Source organism: Epargyreus clarus, unplaced genomic scaffold, assembly GCF_041222505.1.
Source record: "Epargyreus clarus isolate Ecla_fem2 unplaced genomic scaffold, WU_Ecla_fem_2.2 ptg000010l, whole genome shotgun sequence".
In the NCBI taxonomy this organism is placed as follows: domain Eukaryota; kingdom Metazoa; phylum Arthropoda; class Insecta; order Lepidoptera; family Hesperiidae; genus Epargyreus; species Epargyreus clarus.
In genome coordinates this window covers 5,209,500-5,233,004 of record NW_027332218.1, presented here as the reverse complement: position 1 = coordinate 5,233,004, position 23,505 = coordinate 5,209,500, and positions in this window count along the sequence as shown.

The window sequence follows — 23,505 nt, the reverse complement described above, 5'->3', positions numbered from 1 at the left end:
TAATAAAACATTCTCACGTACACAGTATTACTATAAACCCAACATAAGTACTAAATAAATACTTTACTGAAAAGCAGTAAATAAACCACTAAGTAAAAAACAAAAGATTAGTTTCCGACCAAATTCTCGGCTCACTAAACTTGGTTTGTCAGTCAACTCCGAAAGATCCAACTTTTAATTGGAGCCTAAATCTGGGATGCTCTGAGATGAAAAGGCTTTGTTTTCTGTTCAATTTGTACCCACCTGGCTCTTTGAAAAGGTTCTTCATTATTAAGGTTCATTGCGGAAGTTTGTACATTATAAAAAGACTTAATTTGAAAATCCGTACGCGGCGTCCACACTCTTTGTACTTATATATTAATTATTATACGAATATTTGGTTTGCAAACGCTTTGAACGCTTGCAAACCTACACGAAGCAATTCAAATATTCTGTGCACACATTCGAATTTGTGACAGTTTGGCACGCACCGCACACTTGAAAACAACACTAAATAATTATAAATTAATTAAGGAAAATGAGACACGACTACAGGAACGAGTAACACTTCATATTAATCGTTAGAAGTGACAAAGAATTTATTTATCATTATCAACCCATTACTGTTCCACTGCTAGCCACGGGTGTCCTCTTTAGATGAGAAGGATTAGGCCAATAGTCCACCGCGCTGGCCAAGTGCGTATTGGTAGACTTCACATACCTTTGAAAACATCTTTTTTAAGATTTCTCAGGCATGCAGGTTTCCTCACGATATTTTCCTTCGCCGTTTAGGCAAATAATAATTAATGTCTAATACGCACATATTTTTTTGAAAAATCAGAGGTGGAACTTGAACCTCGATTTGAACCTGTAATTATTTATATCACGACTAATTTACAGTCTATTTATTTATTACTCAGTGTTTGATGTTCTTTATTTAATATATAATTTGCTTTATGTCACAAATAGATGTCTCTGTACTAAAATTAAAACACGGTGACGAGATTTTTTACTGGGCATATATATACCCCAAAAAAATAAATATCAGTGCTCATTTGGAAAAGTTGTTTCATTGCGTTTGCCCCCCTTTGGACCCTTGGATACTCAGTCTACAAATACTAATCGTTAAGGTAAAGCAAATATAATATAAGAGGGACTTCTACCCATTTGTTACTCCTATTACATAAACATTACACAATTATATGGAAGATAAATAAACTGAAGAGATGGCAGACTGCTCGCGATTAATTACTGACGGTAAATTACTGGAGATGAATTGCGTGGGATATACTTTCTAAGAGCCGGACTGTATACAAAAAACTAGGAAAAACATTCACGTCTTTAATTATCTTTTGTATAGAATGATATATTTTATACAGATAGGTCAGTAATGAAATGCAAATATAATAAAGGATCTATCACAATTCTATATTATTTCGTTGTAGTTGGTAGAACCCTTTGTGGTTCGACTCCGGCGGCACCACCGCCACACCTATTTCTGCCTCATAACAGTAGTGTTAAGCGCTGCTGATCTGGTTTGAAGGGTGTGGTAAGGGACACATACTTTTCCGAGGCGTTCCAGTTTAGTCCTCAGGGGTAGCGGCGCATCTGTGGCCAACCTCCGGTACGAATATCTAATCCTATCTGGAGTCGTTTACGGATGTCCATGGGCAGCAATAGCCACTTACCATCAGGTGGACTGCATGCTCGTCTGCTACTCCATATTATACAAAAAAAAATGTTTTATCTTCGTAAATGTATTTCTCGATTATTGAAGAGTTAGTTACATAGTTGTGAAATTGTTGTCGTTAGAAACAAACGTGCCATTGGTTGTTTGTCAACTTGAAGGTAGGGTAGATATAGAAATTTCACTAAAGTTGTTTCGTTTCGTTTCGTTTCGTTTCGTTTCGTTTCGTTTCATTTCATTTCATTTTATTTTATAAAATATATCTAAATTTAAACCACAACAACAATAACATAATTTAAAGCGTTGTAGCAAACGATAAACATTTGGTACAAATTATTGTAAAAGTAGTAAACCCGACTGCTTTATAATAATAATGTTAAAACAAAAATAAAAAAAAATAACTATAATACTGTAATTAACAAACAGCAATTTAGTAAATAACTACAATATTACCTTATTTTTGTTTAGATTTTTAATAATTTCTTTAAAGAATTTCTCGTCATAAGTGACTATTAACTAGTTAACTAGTCACTTATGACGGGAAATTGTTAAATTGAAAAAAAAAAACACAATATAATTATTAAATAAAATTAAAAGTAACGGAACATCATAAGTTACGAGTTAACTAGTGGGTACTTAATAGTCACTTATGACGAGAGTAAAAGTAAATTATTTCCTTTTTATCATAAATAGAGAGTACCACAATAACAATAACAGAAATAAAAGCGTTTTAGCAAACGATAAACATTTATTGGGTTTCAAATGGAAAACGGGATGGGCGTTACTTCAAACCTATTACTGTTCCATTTTGTCCCAACCACAGGATGTTCAATTAACAAAATGAGGTATAAAGATCGTCCAATTACTGTACAAAGTAAACTGAGCATTTGTTTGTGGATAAACCACATCAGCGATTTGGATTTGATTAAGGGTTCTGATTGATTTTGTTTTATTTTTAAAATATTGCGTTTAAAACACTACGGAGCTATGGAGATGCGATTATTTTAAGGGAAGTCTTTCTTTTTCATCGTCAGAGTTTTACATTAAATTGAAGATTATAGCTTCTATAAGAGTTTATTTATTACATACATTGAACGTGTCAGGCACGGGCCGTGACAGGCAATTTTTATCTGTACAATATTTTGCAAGCATGTGGGGTCGTTCTTTAAATTTGCTCCTGAAATTTATAGCGGTCAATATTTACTCGTACTTACATAGATTCCCTATCCAATTATAAATATCAACTTTAATACAGTTGTGTAGAAAAAATCCTGTAGTCCACTTTTTGGTATGTGTCAAGTAATCAACTCCATATAAAACAGACTCTCTGAAACTGATCTCAATCTGTCATCTGATCGTCGTTGTCTCATATGTAAGGCAGACGGCATCCAAACCCTGCCACCGAAACGAAAAACTATTTCATGCTAGAAGTAGATGTGGTGATGGTAGGTACCATAGAGCCAGTAAGATTGGAATGAGTAGGTACTCATTCCAATCTTTCAAAAATTGCATTGACTTTGAATTTATACATACTGTTACATACATTTTTATTTGAATAGTTTATGAAAAGGCCCTTCAAACTACTTGAAAAAGTTCGTTATTATGAAAACATCGTTTTATGAAACTTGGAAAACTATTTTCCCGAAGAATAAGTTTGAAAAGAAACTTCATGATTACAATAATAACTGGATAAACTTTGAAGTGAGCGTTGTTACAAAACATCAGACAGTGTAATTATCGCTTTCATTAGACATAATAGTTTAATAAGAAAGGGAATTTTCTTTTTAGCTTTTCCTCCTTTATGCGCACAATTTAAAGAACTTTTTGTATTTGGAATTTCAATTGTAAATTACGGTTTTCAGGTCTAATACAAAATATACAAAACGTTAAACATATTTTCAAAATAGCGTAGCTATGTTTCTTCGCATGAACACATGCATATATGTACGCATGCATACAAGCACGTACATGGACTCATTGAAATGCCTCGAGTAAGAATAATAATAATATGTCATCTTTCAATTAAAAACATGAACGCTTAAAACTTCTATAAGGTAGAAGTAAGAGCTGTCAAACTCCACCAAATGACAGGGTTTTATCTCTACTATAAAGATACTTTATTATTTATTAATTCATCGTCCCCAAAATTGAACATGAACATTTGTACGCAAAGTTGCCAAATGTTGGTCGAAATTTAGGCCAACATTGGCCAAAGCAACTGCCCCTACTATCATTACTGACAATGGCTCAAATATAGAAGCTGACGATCTGGTTTATAGGGCCAACCTCTTACCTCCATTAGGGCCGCTCTCATACGGCCGTTGTCCAAACAGCAAAGGCTTGTTCCTAATGGAAAGAGGGAATAATGCGTGGATAGTGCCTCCTGCTTTCCTCTTTATGTGCTATTCGCGCTTATTGTTCAACCACTTTGGTAATGTGTGGTGCGGTGATTTGCTTATGTTTGAGGAAAAATGTACGAAACTTTTTTGTTTTTTTTTTTTTTTATTTCTTTTTTTTTATTATTATATTTTTAGCCGTTACATTAACATCCTTACTTTTAAATCTTTTAAAATTGGTGAAAGTTACATAATTATAGAGTGTTTCTAATTACATTTCATACCAACTCACTGCCGCTCTTACATCAAGACGACCATAGTCAACAATGCTGATCTAGTGTGGTTTGGATTTTACTTAAGAAAATTTAGAAGTTCCAGGTTTCCATAACCTTTTCTTCACAATTAAATCCAACCAGTGTGGTTTGGACTTCATTTTAGGAACATTAACAGTTCCAGGTTTCCACACTATGTCATCCTTGACAATTAAATCCAATGATCATAAATTTACAATAATTGGCTAAGGGCAAGTCGAACTCGCAGACGGAGAGACCACCAACATTTTCATATTTTTTATTTTTAGTATTTGTTATTATAGCAGCCACTGAAGTAAATAATTGTGAAAATTTGAACTATCTTCCTATTACGGTTCAATAGATAAAGCGAAAATCGTCGAGAAATAGCGGTTTCTTGTATGGCGACCCCCATTTATTTTAATTTTTTTTACTTTTAGTATTTGTTGTTATAGCGGCCACAATATCCTCTGAAAAAAAATCAAGTGTCTGTATTTTACAGTTCCAGAGATAGAGCCTTGTAACAGACGGACAGACAGCGAAGTCTTAGTAATAGGGTGCCGCTTTTACCCTTTAGGTACGGAACCCTAAAAATCCCTAATTGCAACTATCGAAAAATAGGTTATTTGTTAGAATTCTACATCAAGAACATCTAGGTCTTAGAAAGGAAAGCTTAGCAAAAAACACCCCACTGGGATATCACAGCTTAACAACTGGTATAAACTAAATAAACGGTAAAAGAAAAGTAATTAGCAATTAAGGTCGGATAAAGGGCAACAGGGAACAGAACCGTTCCCGCACAACAGGTTGTAATCCTTCGGGAACTCTAATTGTGATATACTTTCGCGAAGCTCCATTACGAATATTTATTGTATCGTGAACTTTGAAATGTGTAAAATAATCTATAGGAATAAATACAAATTTGGTGTCTTTTAGTGTCGTAAGTGCTTTTTGAAAATGACCTTGTACGTTAATGTAAATTAAAATCTTTATTCGAAATTAATATCATAGTAAATGTGATAGAAGTTTATTTCAAAAAAGTAAATGTTTTTTATATACTACTATTACTTGTCAGAAAGAACAAATACTGATCAGGATATAAGAAATAAAACAAATAATGATATCTACTACTGAATAATGATTATCCGGAACAACCTCAGGTAGAAATTAATAATTTCATTACAAAAATGTACAGTTATTCAACAAAATAAGATATTCTATTCCAAGAACACACTAACTATAAAGATCAATTAAAAATCTCTTAGATAAAAAGACATTCTAAAAGACTGCAAAATTATGAAAAGATACTAGCCAAAGCCGTTTATTAAATATGTATCTCGCATATTTGAAATTCTCAGAGACATTTGTATATTTAAAAGCCTGAATTTCCTAAACTATAAGACTTCTGGGTGTTGGTTACAGTTACTTGGCTAAATGAGGTAAACTTGGTCACTTTGGAACTCTCGTGGGTTATTTTAAATGTGTTTTAAAGTTTTTCCCGCTTCCAAACATCGGCGTGGGATCGTGAGTGCACCATCGGGAACCTACTTGAAAACTCAGTTTAGTAGTGAATACGTGTTGTCTTTATTAACTGCATAAGATATAATGTGTATGCAAAATAATAAGGACTATAAATTGTTGTAACTCAATAAATTATTCTTTTTATTTGCACAATAGAAATAACAAACTTAAATGCAAGGTTTTATGGCCGTTTTTAGAACTTATCTTCAATAGAGGGATTATGTTGGTTTTTGTTGATAACTTCAATTCACAAATCCGTTCTTTGATTACAAAAATAAAATTTTGATTTTAAAACAAGATGAAAGTAACAGATAGTATATAGCCATGTTAAAAGTCCACCAAGATTCAAGTCATTGTATTTAAAATTTTGCAAATTCGTTTGAAATATTTTACTAATGTTTAGTTTAATATCTTCAAAATCTTATACAATGCCACGCTTTCCGAAGTCGGTTACCAGTTAGTTGCCTAAATGACACAAACTTGTGCACTTCGCGACTCGCGGGTTATTTTCAATGTGTTTTAAAGTTTTTCCCTCGTCCCAACATTGGCGGGATTGTGAGTGCACCCGAGGGACCCTATTGACTGAGTTTTCAGTTTAGAAGGGAATACGTGGTGTCTTTATTATTGCCTACATAGGTAATTTATTTACGACAAGTGGACCTACACTTTAATGCATTATTCGATTGTTTTTTATATGCAACTGCGGTAATGTTTTTCGAGACCCACTCACGAAAATGTCTCTATGACGCCCTCCAGCCCAAACGTCTTGACGCAATTTAACATAATATGACATGATGACTCATGAGATGTCTAAAAAGAAAAAAAAACAGTTTCAAAGGTATTTGGAGATCTGTACCCTTACCAGGAGTTTTTACGTTTTGACAAATATGACTGTTTTGGTATTTGTTTACGTATTGCCCACACAATTTCCAATTAGCGCCCCTAGCAGATTGTGTCAGAACTTGGAAATAGTATGGGCCAATACGTAAACAAATACCAAAACAGTCATATTTGTCGGAACGTAAAAACTCATGGTAAGGGTACTGTGTCCAACAAGGGAATAGTAATACAAAGTTTACGAGAGACGATAGATTTTTTTACAATATAAGAGTAGCGGAGCATGCAGTCCACCTGATGGCAAGTGGCTACTGCCGCCCATGGACATCTGTAATCAACCCCACATAGGATTATATATTCCTATCTGAGTTCGCCCACAGATGCGCTACCCCGGAGGACTAAGCTGGAACGCCCCGGAAAATTATGTCTGTCTTACCACAGCCTTCAACCCAGAACACAGCAGCGCTTAACACTGCTGTTATTACGTGGAAATAAGTATAGTGGTGATGCCGCCAAAGTCGAACTGCAAAGGGTTCTACCACCTTTGAACGCTTTGCTTAAAAGGATGTGACAATTAATTTCAAATACCACTGAGTTAAACAGAAAGCCATCATACCAGTGTAATGGTATTTTTGACGATGCAGCCCAACATTAATTTTCAGTAACCATCGAATTTGATATCGGCATTAAATAAATTTACGTCCCTTTTACATTCGATGCTATAAAATATTTTCCGGACTTAATGGTGCTTCGTAAGGGTCCGTTTTTGCTATAAAATTGAAATAATAAATGTGTAGGTACTTAAATAGGTATATCTCTATGTATATTACCTAAAACAAGTCCACTACGACATTTTTTAATAGAAATATGGTTACTAGAAAATCTATTAGGGTTAGGAATAAATGCATTATTATGTGGAAAGTGAAAAAGGTTACAATTCTAAGTACAAGTATGTATAATAGAAAATCATTGTCAAGTGATTATTTGTATTTAGACAAGGATTAACACTATCAAACTTAGTTTTGAAAAAGAGAAGTGTGCATCAAAAATCAGATCGAAGTATTTTTATTATTATAATATACAGTATTGTATATTTCTTGCTTGGTGAAATACACTAAGGTAGTAAGTACGTTTTGTAAGGAATAAAACTTTACGACGAATAGCAAGGAATGATTTTCCAATAAAACACGACGCTATCTAAGTAATTAAAATATAAAAGCGGCGCTGGCATAACTTTTTTTCACTATTTAAAACATAAAAGATACAAATATAGAGCGATGTCAATCTTGAATGTGATCAAAACCATGTTACATTTATCACCGCCCCGATTTTCGCCCCATGTATTTCCCGTGAAAAAATAGACTATCTGTTAAGCAATTTATTGAAAGCGCTAAAATCAAGATTAACATCTATTGAAAAGGAGATAAATATTCAAATTATTTTTAATGCTTTAGTTACGTGCAAAATGCTATCTAGCTAAAACTATCTAACTAAAAGCCCTATCTATCAACTATGAAAAAGGCTATTACATTGAAATCACAAACGACACGCTTTATTTATTTATATAGCGTGTCCACAAAGTGATTTTGCTTTGTTTGTAATTAAAAACGAATATGTAATCGTAACATACAGGTTTTCCAGGCAATCGGCAATCATGTCGCGTGTTAGACAAATGCGGGCGAATCCGTGACAAAAGGCTAATTACATTGAGTGCGCTGTGACCGCAATAGTTTGTAGTGTGGAAACATACGGGCCTGTAAGTGGAACGTGCACGTTGCTGTTTCTTTAGATTATTTATGAAATAAAATTTTAGTTGGAAATATTAAATTTATTTATTTTTTAGTCCATTGCGTTATAGAAACAAAGTTGTCGCTTTTTACGGGATGAAAGGTAATATTTTTCGAGCGTCCTTCCTTTTACTCCTCCACGTCCCGCAGCTCAATCATTTGGATGGGCTTTAACATACAGTCGTTAGTTTCATCTAAATTGTGGACAGTGACATAGGCTACATTTTTATGCTGTCGTGTTTCTTGTTTTTATAATAATTCTCTAGTTACTAATTCTACTATAATGTCGTCTACTATAATTTTCTTCGTTTCATCATAATATGTCTGCTTACATATTTTATAATGTTTTGTTTTTAAGATGTCCAGTAATTAAATCACTAATTAAAATTATTTAACGACAACAATGAAAACCTACGCTAAATATCTCAACTGCCACTTTAAAAGTGTCCATTTTCTTATAAACTGTTATGTGATATCGTAGCTTTATATAACGTAATACAGTCCCGTATATCACACATTCCATAAAGTTATAATCACCAGACAGGGGATGGAGTGAACAGGGGATTGTTGTACATCACTGTCAGTATGTATAGCTAATACAACAATGTTTATTGTAAATGATGAGCTAATTTATTATATTAGACAAATCGAAATTTTCGTTTCAATATTAATTTCAATTGATTTTGAGGATCCTTAATTTATAATACGGATATTAAGGTTTAACTGATTAATTAAAAAAAACATAAATTATCACGTATGTATGTATGTATATACCTTTTTCTGCTATTGAAATTGAGACATGATATGGACGTACACTTTCAAACTTTTACCGATAGGTTAATTAATTAACCATATCTTATTTTTGTTACGTACTAAGTATGTAGATCTCGCAAAAAATGATTTTATTTTCCAAATATAACCTCATAAACACGTAATTTTTAAAATAATATCTGAAAAGTGTATCAATATTTAAGTACAAAAATAAAACCGTATTCCATCAACCCACGAAGCACTTACACCGAGATTTTCAAGTTTATATCGCTCATATGATGGAAATTCTATTTGGCAAAGCTAGTCAGTTTAAAACGTCGGAGTCACGTACCCAGAAAATCCTATTTGCCCCACAAACACGCTCCCAATAAACTGTTAACTCCGATACATCGAGTTGTATTTGTGGCTTTATCCGGGGAAACTTACTCTGTGTCACAATGTACACGTATGAGAGTGTTTTAAGAGAATTGTAAGGAATTTGCTTGGGAAAATGTGTAGCATTCAGCCTGTTTGCTGTATAAGGATTTAGGGAGATATGATTATATTAATTGCGTCAAATATCCTTCAGAACTGCTTGTTGTTGGTGTATGTTTAGAGTAGATGCTGTTTGATCCCCTGGATTGAATCCAAATCAACTCTTACAAAACGCGGTCCAAAATATTGACCATTATTTTATTTTATTTTATTTTATTTATTATTATTATTATTATGAGTGCCTCTAGTACTTTAAGGGTGCCTTTCCGACAGAGATGTGTGAGGTATCTGTGCTACGGATATTTGTCAAATCCATTGGGATTTTCTTCATTTGCCCCACAAACACGCTCCCAATAAACTGTTAACTCCGATACATCGAGTTGTATTTGTGGCTTTATCCGGGGAAACTTACACTGTGTCACAATATACACGTATGAGAGTGTTTTAAGAGAATTGTAAGGAATTTGCTTGGGAAAATGTGTAGAAGTCAGCCTGTTGGCTGTATAAGGATTTATATAATTATATAAATTATATCTCCCTATATATAATTATGATTATCCCTAGATATATTTTTTTGAAGGTGGTAGAACCCCTTGAGGTTTGACTCCGGCGGCACCACCGCCACACCTATTTCTGTCTAATAACAGCAGTGTTAGGCGCTGCTGTGTTCCGTTTTGAAGGGTGGTAAGGGAGGCATACTTTTATAAGGCCTTCCAGCGTAGTCCTCAGAGGTAGCGGCGCGTCTGTGGCCGACCTCAGGTAGGAATATCTAATCCTATTGGGGTTGATTATAGATGTCCATGGGCGACAGTAGCCACTTACCATCAGGTGACTGCATGCTCGTCTGCTACTCCTACATTATAAAAAATATAATATAAAAAAGTAATTGCGTCAAATATCCTTCAGAACTGCTTGTTGTTGGTATACCTTTAGTAGACGCTGTTTCATCTACTGGATCGATCCAGAAGTTTGTCCATTATAAATGCCTCTTGCTCTCTAAGGCCTTCAGACATGTGCGAGCGTTAGCTATGTGTATCAAATCCATCAATAGGTTTCGTTGTTTTTAAAGGAAACTAAATTTAATTCAATTAATTTAATTGACAAACATGCACGAGTTAGGTAAATCATCGACCGAATAAATCGTATATATAAAATTTTCGTGTCACAATGTTAGTTACTCCTCCGAAACGGCTTTATCGATTTTCACCTAATTTTATATGCATATCTATTTTTCATACCCCTTAGTGATAAGGGTTGTTCATCCTAAACATTTTTTATTTATATGGCAACACTACGTTTGCCGGGTCAGCTAGTATATATGTAAAAGTTGCGTACTCTTCTTTCTGTGTGTTCTTAGTATTCACGACATTCAAGTTAGAGAGCAATTCAAATGATATAAAACTCATTCATTTTATTGAACAATACAATGAAAGTTACTATCACAGATTTATGTTACATACCTCGATAATTTATACCACCGAAAAGCCATTTCAGTTTCGCAAATACCAGATTTTGTACACTACTTTACATCAAACATGAATTTAAAATAGGTGCTCTAACTTTCCCGCACTCCGCACTGCCGCGGGATCAAATCCGCATGTAGCAATGAGTTTTGCAAACTTTGTGTAGATTTATACAAATCTGTATAAGCCACTGGGTTATGTAAATATAGAAATGCCATGGCATCAATATAAGTCAATATTTATATACTTGTGTGAGGTCAGCGGATTATTGGTAGCTGTGTGATTCTTTACAAAAAGACTAGTTGTGCCAACGACTTCTCTTGCGTGGATTACGTAATAATATTATTTTCTATTCTCTTTCCTTCTTACCTGCTGAGTAACTCGAAAGACGGTGTCCAAATTAACATCCATTCTTTTATGAATTAGAATTGTTTTTGTTTGTATCTTAGGCTACTTGTCGTAATAATTAATACTAAAACATAGTCAAATATTATATGTATGTATCAAAAAGAAAATAGTATAAATAGTTCTCCTTATACGCACACAAATGGAGGGACAGACAGAGATGCGTTGTGTCTTATATCAAAGAAAACCGACATTTAACTTATCTAACAATGCTATTGAGTAGCAATTAAAACTGATATTAAAACTAAATTGAAAGTAATAAAGGTATTAAAATTTACTCATGTGGTCATAGCAAAGGACAATGCCCATGAAAGTATAGACCGCCGTCCAGAATTGCATCAAATTGAAACTTGTTGTGGACGATGTATAATTAACTAAATACTATCACCAATAATTATTTTTAGATCATCACCCGGGTTCTGAAGTTATTTACCGAAATGTTACATAACCTTAAAATCGAAAATATCCGACGATAGATTGATGGTCGATTTTAACTGATAGTAGGTACCTATAATGTGGTTCAACTAACATATTCCATTTACTTTTAAAGGTAGTAGGAAAAAAAACCTAAAATAATCCTAAAAACCTAAAATAATGAATTCCGGGTATAAAATACCGCCATTTTAATTTTTAAGAACAACAATCAACATTTCGTCTTATTTTATCTTAAATGGAATCCCCTATTCAAAGAAACTATTCTGATCGACAAATTATGTAAAAAAATCAAAAAATAATTTCAATATTACTTTCATTTTGACGCATGAGAAAAATCAGTACCAAGAATGAGCATTCTCCTTTGAGCGCAAGTCGATAACACTTCTGTACTTATATTGCTCTATAGTTCAAACTTTTTACACTACGAGCTAGAGCACGGGAATATCGAAATTTTCCTCGTAGATGCACCTAATTTAAGTTATCTTTCAATGGTTATGGTTGTATTTTTGCTATAAGGTAACTATTTTCAGGTTCTGTTAAAACGCAGGCATATAAAGCTTTAATAATATAAACCAACCATTTCTTCCATATCATGAAGCCTTATCAAACTTCGCATAATTATAATATCATATTTATGTTTATTATCGTATTAATTTTAAAATGATTAAAATCCTTTACGATTGCATAATGCAAGTTATAAAATGTACTTTTTATTACCATCCCCGATTTTTGAATTATATTCAATTATTCGTATCAGTATCGATGAATAATATAATTTCAACTCAATTCAATCATTTTCGGAATAATAATAATCGTGAGATTACTATGCCTGTATGTTCTTAAATGTGGGTAATATACACATGCCTACAGGATAATACTATGTCCTAAACTTTCAATAAGGACATTAAAACCCAACAGTGGGACATTGAGATAGATGAACACTAAAAATAAAATAACAAAAAGAAACCGAAACCAAACAAGATTCAGATTCCGTAATTATCGGAACCCACTGAAATAAACACATAAAACGTACCCATTAGTGTTACATGTACGTGACGGTCCCGAATGAAGACATATGGGAGAATCCGCGTTTGCATAACAAATACTATGCTGTTTAGTGTTATTTAATCCTTATCCTAGTAAATTGCAGCTGGACTGTCCGTTTGTAAATTGGATTTAAGACACAAACTGTTGTATTCAAAACGAAAATTAAAAAAACAGCAAAGAAGATTACAGCCGTAAAAATTCTCATTGATAAAATCCGTAAAATAACTAAAATAAAAACAATGAAAATAGCTTTCATCAACACAAACAGCAATGGGCTGGCTATATAATTCGTACCAGATCAAAAACATAAATGGAATCTGAAAGGAGACACGGGGTGGGCAAAGGAATATAGAATGCCCGATAGGACCTAAATAGCTGAAAATCAGATGGATTCAGAGGATTTAGAACAAGTTGGAATGGTTGTATTGGACAGACCTATATTCAATAAAGCATAATAAACGCTTTCTACACTCACAGCCCCACACTAGGATTCCCTGCGTCTTGGGTGCCATGGACACACACATAGACAAATACACAAACACCTAAACCCAGAAACAGAAATCTAAATTCATCATTTAGATAACTGTCTGGCCGGGGATCGAACCCGGGACCCTTTGCGCGTCAGACCGGTATGGTGGCCGCTCCGCCACGCGAGTCGTCCATAATAGACTGTTAGAAAGTGCAGCACGCTTGATGTTAGGTTTTTGCAATTCGCGAACATCGAACACCATCTCAAAATTTGATAGAGGAACTACTACTATATTATAATAATTAATATCAGATTCATTTTAAAATATTTTTTTATTAATAAACACAGCCAAAGACACGAGCTCAAGTTAGTGAAACAGTGGTTTTGTTTCACGTAATTAAGACTAATTGCCGACCTCCTTCAGAAAGAATACGGCTCACGAAGAATACACGACGAGGGACGAATACGAATGCTCTCTCGTGTTGTTTATTCGCAATTAGCGCTGATACGATCGATCTCTCGTTAGGGTTTGAATTGGGATATATTTGTGTGGGAATATAAAAAAAGTTCTACTAAGGGTGATAATGTTATATTAGTGTAATCAGCTACTTTAATTGTGGAAGTGACATAGGCTATATTTTGAGCAGTCGCACTTTTTGTTCTTGTAATAAATAATTATTACTATTATATTCATATTATTGTATAATAAATGCAAGCAAAGACGCAGGTTAAAGCTAGTAAAGCAGTGGTTTTGTTTCACGTAATTAAGACTGATTACCGACCTCCTTCAGAAAGAATACGGCTCACGAAGAATACACGACGAGGGACGAATACGAATGTTCTCTCGTGTTGTTTATTCGCAATTAGCGCTGATACGATCGATCTCTCGTTAGGGTTTGAATTGGGATATATTTGTGTGGGAATATAAAAAAGGTTCTACTAAGGGTTTTATTATTGTTACATTAGTTTAATCAACTACTTCAATTATGGGAGTGAGTTAGGCTATATTTTTGAGCAGTCGCACTTTTTGTTTTTGTAATAAATAATTATTACTATTATATTCATACTATTATATTAATAAATGCAAGCAAAGACGCAGGTTAAAGCTAGTGAAACAGTGGTTTTGTTTCGCGTAATTAAGACTAATTGCCGACCTCCTTCAGAAAGAATACGACTCACGAAGAATACACGACGAGGGACGAATACGAATGTTCTCTCGTGTTGTTTATTCGCACTTAGCGCTGATACGATCGATTTCTCGTTTGTGCTAATCGAATTATAATATCGATTTTTCTAAGTAAAGATTGGGGTTTGGATTGGGATATATTTGGGTGACATTATCAATGAGTATAAATAAGTGCTATGGATGGAGGACGTTTAAGGGTTTGACTATTGAAATATCAGTCTCGTCAACCTTTTACTAAGTATTTTCGATCACTCTGTCAATGTTATTTTTACTAAAACTACTAACTTACCTATTTTAATTTACTATACTTAGTTACTGTCTTATAGTACACAATACATCCTCGTTAAGGGGTGATTTTTTAAAAAATCTTTTGTTGGCTCATCAACGTTATATTTTTTTTTGCTGCTACAGGTAGGTGGCCTGTTTATGTCCCTGTAGTTCCGGGACCAGAATAGGGCTACGGTATCCCCTGCCTGTCGTAAGAGGCGACTAAAAGGGGCTTCCGGGGTTGCGGCGGCAAGAGTGGGAACTCGAACCGCCCGGCTAGTGACCCCGGGAAGGACGGCGGTATGTGTGGTCGCATACCGTCGTGCCCACCAGACGGTGTGGCGAGCGTCAAGCTCACCTGGGCAGAGCCCGATGGGGCAACGCACTAAGAGGACTCCGGTTGCGTTCCTTTGGAGATCCGGAGTCCTCTACGCAGCGCCGAGGACGGCCACCGGGCGGGTTTCAGTGCGGTAAGAATCCCACATAACGCCGTGCTGCTCCCACGGCATAGGGTACCTTTTGAAGGTTTCCCCCTCGTAACCAAAAAAAAAGGTGGCCTGTTTAACCTGTGTGTTATTGGTTTTTATTAACTGACAGTTTTAATACGTCATATATGTCCGTTAGTAATAATAAAAGTACGAGCATATAGATACATAATTTGCAGAATTATTTTGTAACTCAAATTATTATCTACCACCACTCCACAGGTGTTGTTATGAAGAAGAAGTTTTAAAAAAGTTTCATATTCAATGACAAACTTGCTAATGGACCATGTGGAGCTTTGGACAACAGTTTTTCTTTGTCAAATAATCGATTGTAAAGTACACGTGTGTAAAAACAAGCGTTTTGCTTAACAATACATACACCAACCTTTTTTTCACGAGGGGGAAACCTTCAAAAGATATCCGACGCCGTGGGAGCGCCGTGTCATGTAGAATTTTTAACACACTAAAATCCCCGATCGGTGGCCGTCCTCGGCGTTTGGTAGAGCACTCCGGGATCTCCGACGGAACACAACCGGAGTCCCCTAAACGCGATGGTTCCTTCCTAGGAGTAATTTACACGCCTCCCGCACATCTGGTGTTTACAACGACATGCGACTACATATAAACTCATCCTACCTGAGGTCGCTTTCTGGACGGTTCCAGCTCCCATTCTTACCGCCCGCAACGCATACACCAACCCTAGTATGTATTGGAAGAGTTATAATGTACCTTTATGCACCATACCCGTAAAACCAGAAGACAGTCTCACTACTTCTATGTTATAAAATCCTTCACACATATTTTCCTCCGGAATTTTTCATTTAGTTACGCGGGCACGAAATCCTTTTTGCTTCGTTTATAGAATTATCAAAGAAATGACATCAAAGAAACTAATACTCGGTAAGGAAAACCCGTTTCAAAATAAGCATATAATGTTATGCTTCAGAATAGATGGGTATTAAGGGACGTGTTTGACCAACGCGAAAAGAAGGAGCGATTACCTAAGTATTATACAAAACTATAAAAAATATGAACCATATACGGATAACTATAATACGTAGCTAGCAGTTATCAAAAATGCAGAAGTTATTTACAGTTCAAAACTAAATTAATAATAGAATTTTATGAAAAGGAAACTACCCATTCTGTAACTATTTAAAAATCTCTTATGAGGTCTGATATTGGGATTAAGTTAGAATGTCTCCTGTTGTAGTGGGTATACCTATCTTACGGCTGTCCCTGTAGTCCCGGGACTAGAATAGGGCTACGATATCCCCTGCCTGTTGTAAAAGGCGACTAAAATGGGGGTTCCAGGATTGCGGGCGGCAAGAGTGGGAGTTCGAACCGTCCAGTAAACAACCCCGGGCAGGACGGCGGTGTGTGTGGCCGCATACCGCCGTAAACACCAGGTGTACAGGAGGAGCGTAAACTGCTCCCCCCAGGGCAGAGCTCGATAGGGGCATCCCGCTCGGAGGACTCCGGTTGTGAGTGTTCTACCGGAGATCCCGGAGTTCTCCACCAAGCGCTGAGGACGGCCCCTGGGGGGATTTTAGAGCGGTAAAAAGCCCACATAACCCGTTGTCGCTCCCACGTCGTCGGGTACCTTTTGAAGGTTTCCCCCTCGTAAACAAACAAAACGTGTATCTTACGGCGCAGTTAGACGAAAAGAGTACACGGTTACAAGACAGTTATAATTACGACCTTTCTATCAAGGACTAAGTTAGAATGTCTTATGTTTCAATGCGTTGTATTTTTTTACTGTACACGAAATACTTAGTATATTTTATTTTTATTATATATATTTATTTTTATTTTATTTTATTTTGCCTTATTTATTATTAACTAGTTTTATAACCGTGCAGTTTGTTTATTTATTTTGTCTATTTGTAATTGTACTGTGTTGCAATATTCCTGAATAAAGTATTTTCGTTCTTTCTTTCTTTCTTTCTATTTTGATCAGTTTCAGTCGCAGGTTTCAGTACGTTTTATGTATTATGATCGACTTATGACGATTAACGAAGTTCCTCGCTTATCGCTCACCGCGGATAGTAGGTACGATCAGGTTTAACCTCGTATGGATGCTCAAAGCAGGTGAGCGGTATAATTTACTGGAGGCTTCATAGGAAACTATGTGCATTTCCGCAAGTAATCTGTGCTTATGGACATCGGTTCAGCGATATTCATATTATTATAGCGAGAACACTTTTATCTTAAATTTTATAGAAAGTTTTTCTTGTGGAAATTTCTATATTGTACTTTGTTAAGTATATCCTATTGTGAAATTTTCTATATTTTAGTTTCTTAAGTAACTTATTGACATTTTTTTATATAAAACTATTCTATTTTAAAGGTGATGTTTGTTTGTCTCACGTAATATGGGACTAATTATGATGAAAATTAAAGATGATACAGTTGAAAGACTATAAGGCAACCATCTTAGCTCTCAGAATTGGTAACTTAATTGTGATCAACTTCAAGTAAAACCCGTGCTCTATATGGAGTTGGTTAAAAATCTCCATAGGCGATAGTAGTCTTTTACCATCCGGTGGACTGCATACACACTGACTACTTCAATTCATGAAACATGAGCAAAAAACATTCTTGCTGCATATTTTAACCATAACAATAATTACTTGTACTAGCGGTGGGTCGTTGAAGTTTATTCCGTCAACGTTAATTTCCGTTGATCAACTAGTTAATTTCGTCAACGAGTTAACGTGCTACTAATTTCAACTTGCATCAATAATAAACGGTTTTTAACTATGCTGCAACGATGAACGCGTCTCTACTGACGTGCGGTAAATGTTATTTTAGAAAAAAATTGATGTAGTGTATATTATAAATATCAAGAATTGATATAAATATCGACTCTTGATATTTATAATAAATAATTATTAGAGATATATTCTACATAATTGGAGTTTAATCTATGTTATACCGACAAAATTAAGATTTATGCTCGTCTGCTACTTATATATTATAAAAAATATATATTTCTTAAATTTTATTTTTAACGTAAGTTTAATTCTAAACAAAATAAAATTTACGTTGAAAATAACGAAACATTCCGTTCAACGTCGTTGACGTATTTAACTAGTTAATTTCTATTGGGTTAACGTTGATTCGTTGAAAGTGAATCAACGGTTGATTTAACTAGTTCGTTGATTCAACGACCACCGCTAACTTGTACACTACAGTGTAAGGTTTCGGCCCAAACGAAGTCACGAGTATAAGCTAGTACACTATAATCGAACTAAGGGTGTCAAAGGGCTCTAGTCTATTAACTAGGGATGACAAAGGGCAGACTTAAGTCTATTACCTCGAGATAACAAAGGACGGTTTCAGTCGGGCTGCAATCAATCTTAAGTGCTAACAAAAAGTGCGGTGGGTGTCAAAATAAATAACTACATCCAACCAATTTGTCACTTAATTACGTTGCTGACCTTGCCCTTATAAGGTCACAGATTTTTTGTTATTTTGAATTTAAAGAAATAGTAATCTTATATATAAAATTCTCGTGTCACAATGTTAGTCACCGTTCTCCTCCGAAGCGGTTTTACTGATTTTTACCAAATTTTATATGCATATTGAGTAGATCTGAGAATCGGCTACTATCTATTTTTCGTACCCCTAAGTGCTAAGGGTTGTTCACCCTTAACGTTTTTTTTTATTTATATGGCAACGTTTGCCGGGTTAGCTAGTAAATATGTATAATAAGCATAGTACAATTGAACACCATACATGGTTTTAGACAATAAAACCCACATTTTTACACACATACACATTCTTATACACACGCACACGCTCGCATGCACTTTTGCAGAAAAATTAAAGGCACGGACTTGCATATTAAGTATTATAAAATCATAAAAATATGTTTTTGGAATGAAGAATAATTTACTTTCGACATTTTTGTTTCTATGGGGTTACATATAAACATCTATTACTAGTTTATAATATATTTAATTTATAATAATATTCAGTTAATTCAGTTAATTTACTGGTTTTGTTAAGATCAGTTGTTTATGTACTCTTAATAGATAAGTCATATAGCGTCTAATGTACCTCAATTTATATTTTCAATACAATACATATTCAAGACAAAATCTTTGTATCACCTACAGCGGTTCATTGTATTCATCATTTAGATAGGTAATAAACTCCAGTGGTGAATTAATGACCAATAAACACTTAAGTGTCGGATAAATTGCCCAATATTGTTTAATAGTACTGAAAATGCCATTCGAGTACGGCTTATTGATACCATTAATTATTTTCAGGTTAATCCAGGTTAAATGCTTGGGAATATTGAATGGGAGTAAAAAACATGAACCGTAATATGTTTTTTTGATTAGAGGTTGTTTACTTTACTTTTTAGGGTTCCTTACCGAAAGACTAAAAACGCAATTACTAAAACTCCGCTGTCTGTTCGTCTATCACAGGGCTTTATCTCTGGAACCGTACTAGATAGACACTTGATTTTTACAGAGAAAGCATAACGGTGGCCGCTATAACAATAAATACTAAAAATAAAAAAGTTCAATATAAAAAGGGGTCCTCATACAACAAACTGGTATTTTTCGAACTAACCGTTATAGGTAGACAATGCAAATATTCACTTCTATAGCTGCTATAATAACAAATACTAGAAATTAAAAAAATGAAATATTGGTGGCACGGAACCCTCCAGGTGTGAGTTCGACTTGCACTTGACCAAATATTAAATTAGCGAATATACTCTTTCGAAGCCGTGGTAACTGGCTTCTCCCTCTATGAACTGTAGGTACTGTCAATCCATTATTGTTCCACTTCTTGGTACGAATTTTAGAGTGAGAGGGGTTAGGCCATAGTCCACCGCGCTGGTCAAGTGCGGATTGGTAGACAAATTTCGAGAACTTTATTAACCGACTTCAAAAAGGAGGAGGTTATCAATTCGGCCGGTATCTTTTTTTTTTTATGTATGTACACGAATTACTCCGCCGTTAGTGGACCGATTTTAATAAAATTTTTTTTATTATGTAGGGACGAGCTGGAAATTGGTCCCATTTAAATATGGTTAGGATCCATCGATGGGTTCTAGAGAAAATGAGGGGAACTCCTCCACCCATGTAAATATAACAGCCATAACTTCGCCGTTTATGAACCTATTTTAATGCCTTTAATTTCCTGTGTGGACAATTGCTACAAGTTGGTCCCATTTAAATATGATGAGGATCAGAGTGGGTTCTGGAGACAAAATATGTAACTCCTCAACCGATGGGTATAATTGAGTTTTGTTTGAAGATATTTGGTGTACGTTCTAATGAAATTGCAAAACCAGTTTATCATTGACTATTTAAGGGTCTGATAATGTGGCTCGGAGTCATAATATGTAACTCCTCAACCGATGGGAATAATTGAGTTGTGTTTGAAGATATTTGGTGTAGGTTCTAATGAAATTACAAAGCCAGTTCATCATTGACTATTTAAAGGTCTGATAATGTGGCTCGGAGACAAAATATGTAACTCCTCAACCGATGGGACTAATTGAGTTGTGTTTGAAGATATTTGGTGTAGGTTCGAATGGAATTGCAAAGCCAATTCATCATTGACTATTTAGTTAGGTTAGGTTGGAACATATTAGATATTATAAAACTAAGCGAGCAGGGCGCGGCAGCGCCCTGCGAGCGGGCGGTTCCAATCAATGTAAATTCAGACCTTACCTTCATTCATGATCACGTTTTTACAATTTTATATCGGGTCCGATGTTCAAATCCCAGGCACGCACCTCTGATTTTTTAAAGTTATGTGCGTATTAAAAAATAATGATCACTTGCTAAAACGGTGAAGGAAAACATCGTGAGGAAACCTGCATACCTCAGAGATTTGTAAAAAAAAATCTCAAAGGTATGTGAAGTCTACCAATACGCACTTGTCCAGCGCGGTGGATTATGGCTAAATCCTTCTCATTATGAGAGGAGACCCGTGCCCAGCAGTGTGACAGTAAAGGGTTGCTGCCGATGATGATGATGCACATTACTTTGAAAAAGGAAAGCCTGGGATTCGAACTTCGGACCCCACGATTAGGAGGATTGGTTTTAACTAGAATATAATTGCATGACTGTAATAAAGCCTAAATTAGAATAAAGTTCCATTTGAGGTCGACTTGAGTAGCTGTCCCTAAGAACTGAGTTGGAACGCTTCGTGTTAGTATTTCTGTCCTAAGATAAACTTCAAACTAACACAGTAGTGCTTGGCACTGTTATTACAAGGTAGAAATCGGTGTAACTTTTGTGTCGCCGAATTTCAAAGATTGGAATAAAGGGTGTACCAGCAAAATAATTGAATTAAAATTTTATTTTAAAATATATTTTTATAATATAGGAGTAGCAGACGAGCATGCAGTCAATCTGATGGTAAGTGGCTACTGCCACCCATGGACGTTTGTAATCAACCCCACCTACCTGAGGTCGGCCACAGCTGCGTCGCTACTCTTGAGAACTAAGCTGGATGCCTCGGAAAAGTATGTTTCCCTCACCACAACCTTTAAACCAGAACACAATAGCGCTTAACACTGCTGTTATGAGGCAGAAATAGGTGTTGCTGCCGGAGTCGAACCACAAAGGGTTCTACTACCTTCCAATATAATATACTAATATTGAAAATTTGTATTAAAATATACTTAACCAGCTTTTGCCCGCTGCTTCGCTCGCGTCACGAAGTAATATTTTCATCCCCTATTTTATCCCCTTGGGGGTGGAATTGATCAAAATCCTTTCTTAGCGGATGCCTACGTCATAACATCTACCTGCATGCCAAATTTCAGCCCGATCCGTCCAGTGGTTTGGGTTGTGCGTTGATAGATCACTACGTCAGTCAGTCACCTTTGAGTTAGATTTTCTAGATCTACATACATAATTTCCTTATCAAAGAAGTGCAGTAATGCACATTTATTCATTTTTTTTTTCAAAAATGAGTCTCCGTGTGAAACTAAAAAGTTAATCAAATTTTTAATCCCAAAGCCTTTCGTATCCATGACAAAATCCATTCACCTACAAAAACAAGCCGATTTATTGTAAGTGAAAATAAAGTTTTTCCGAAAACCGAAAAGTCGCCTCGTATAATTGGATTGTTCGCTCATGTGTGACGAATATTTATGTGAACATGCATGTGGACGCAGATAAAACGCGTTTGTTTGTGGTAGTTGTACGATTGTTTTTGTTTTAATTAATAAAATATATTCAAATCTAAAATAATAAATATGTACACTGTGTCTACTGTAAGTAAACTCTGCAGGTAAGGGCCGTGCCTGTCATAATATTATATACAATAAATTAATATGTCTGTCAGTATTGAATAGATATAAATGGCCTTAGCCATATCTGTCCCCTATTTCACCAAAAATCATTGAATGCGCTTCAGGGCCCTCGTTGTGGGAACCCGTGCCCATCTGATATTGAAGTGTTTGTAGGTCGACTCCGGCGGCACCACCGCCTCACCTATTTCTGCCTCATAACAGCAGTGTTAGGCGCTACTCTGTTCCGTTTTGAAAATTTGTGGTAAGGTCGACATACTTTTCCGAAGCGTTCCAGCTTAGTCCTCAGGGGTAGCGGCGCATCTATGGCCGACCTTAGGTAGGAATATCTAATCCTATCTGGGGTTGATTACAGATGTCCTTGATCGGCAATAGCCACTTACCATTAGGTGGACTGCATGCTCGTCTGCTACTCCTACATTATAAAAAACTATCCCCTTTCTCCTAAAGTAATTGAATGAGATTCAGGCGTCTCGTTGTAGGAACTCGTGCAAAAACAACCAGGCCATTCTATAAAAGAATACAGTCTTCAACACCTCAATTCTTCACAGAATTTCGCGTTAAACTTCACTGAAACTTAAGCACACGATGCGAGATGTGTGAAGCATATTATTAAGCGCGGGGCGGTCGGGTGTAAATTCGTTTAGAACTACGTTGCAGACCGGACCGAAACATTCAGGGAGCCGCGCGTGCCGGGAATAAGTGTTAATCATTTCATTTAACGGGTTAAGTCATTTAAAAGAAATTGTACTATTATACGAATGAATAAAGT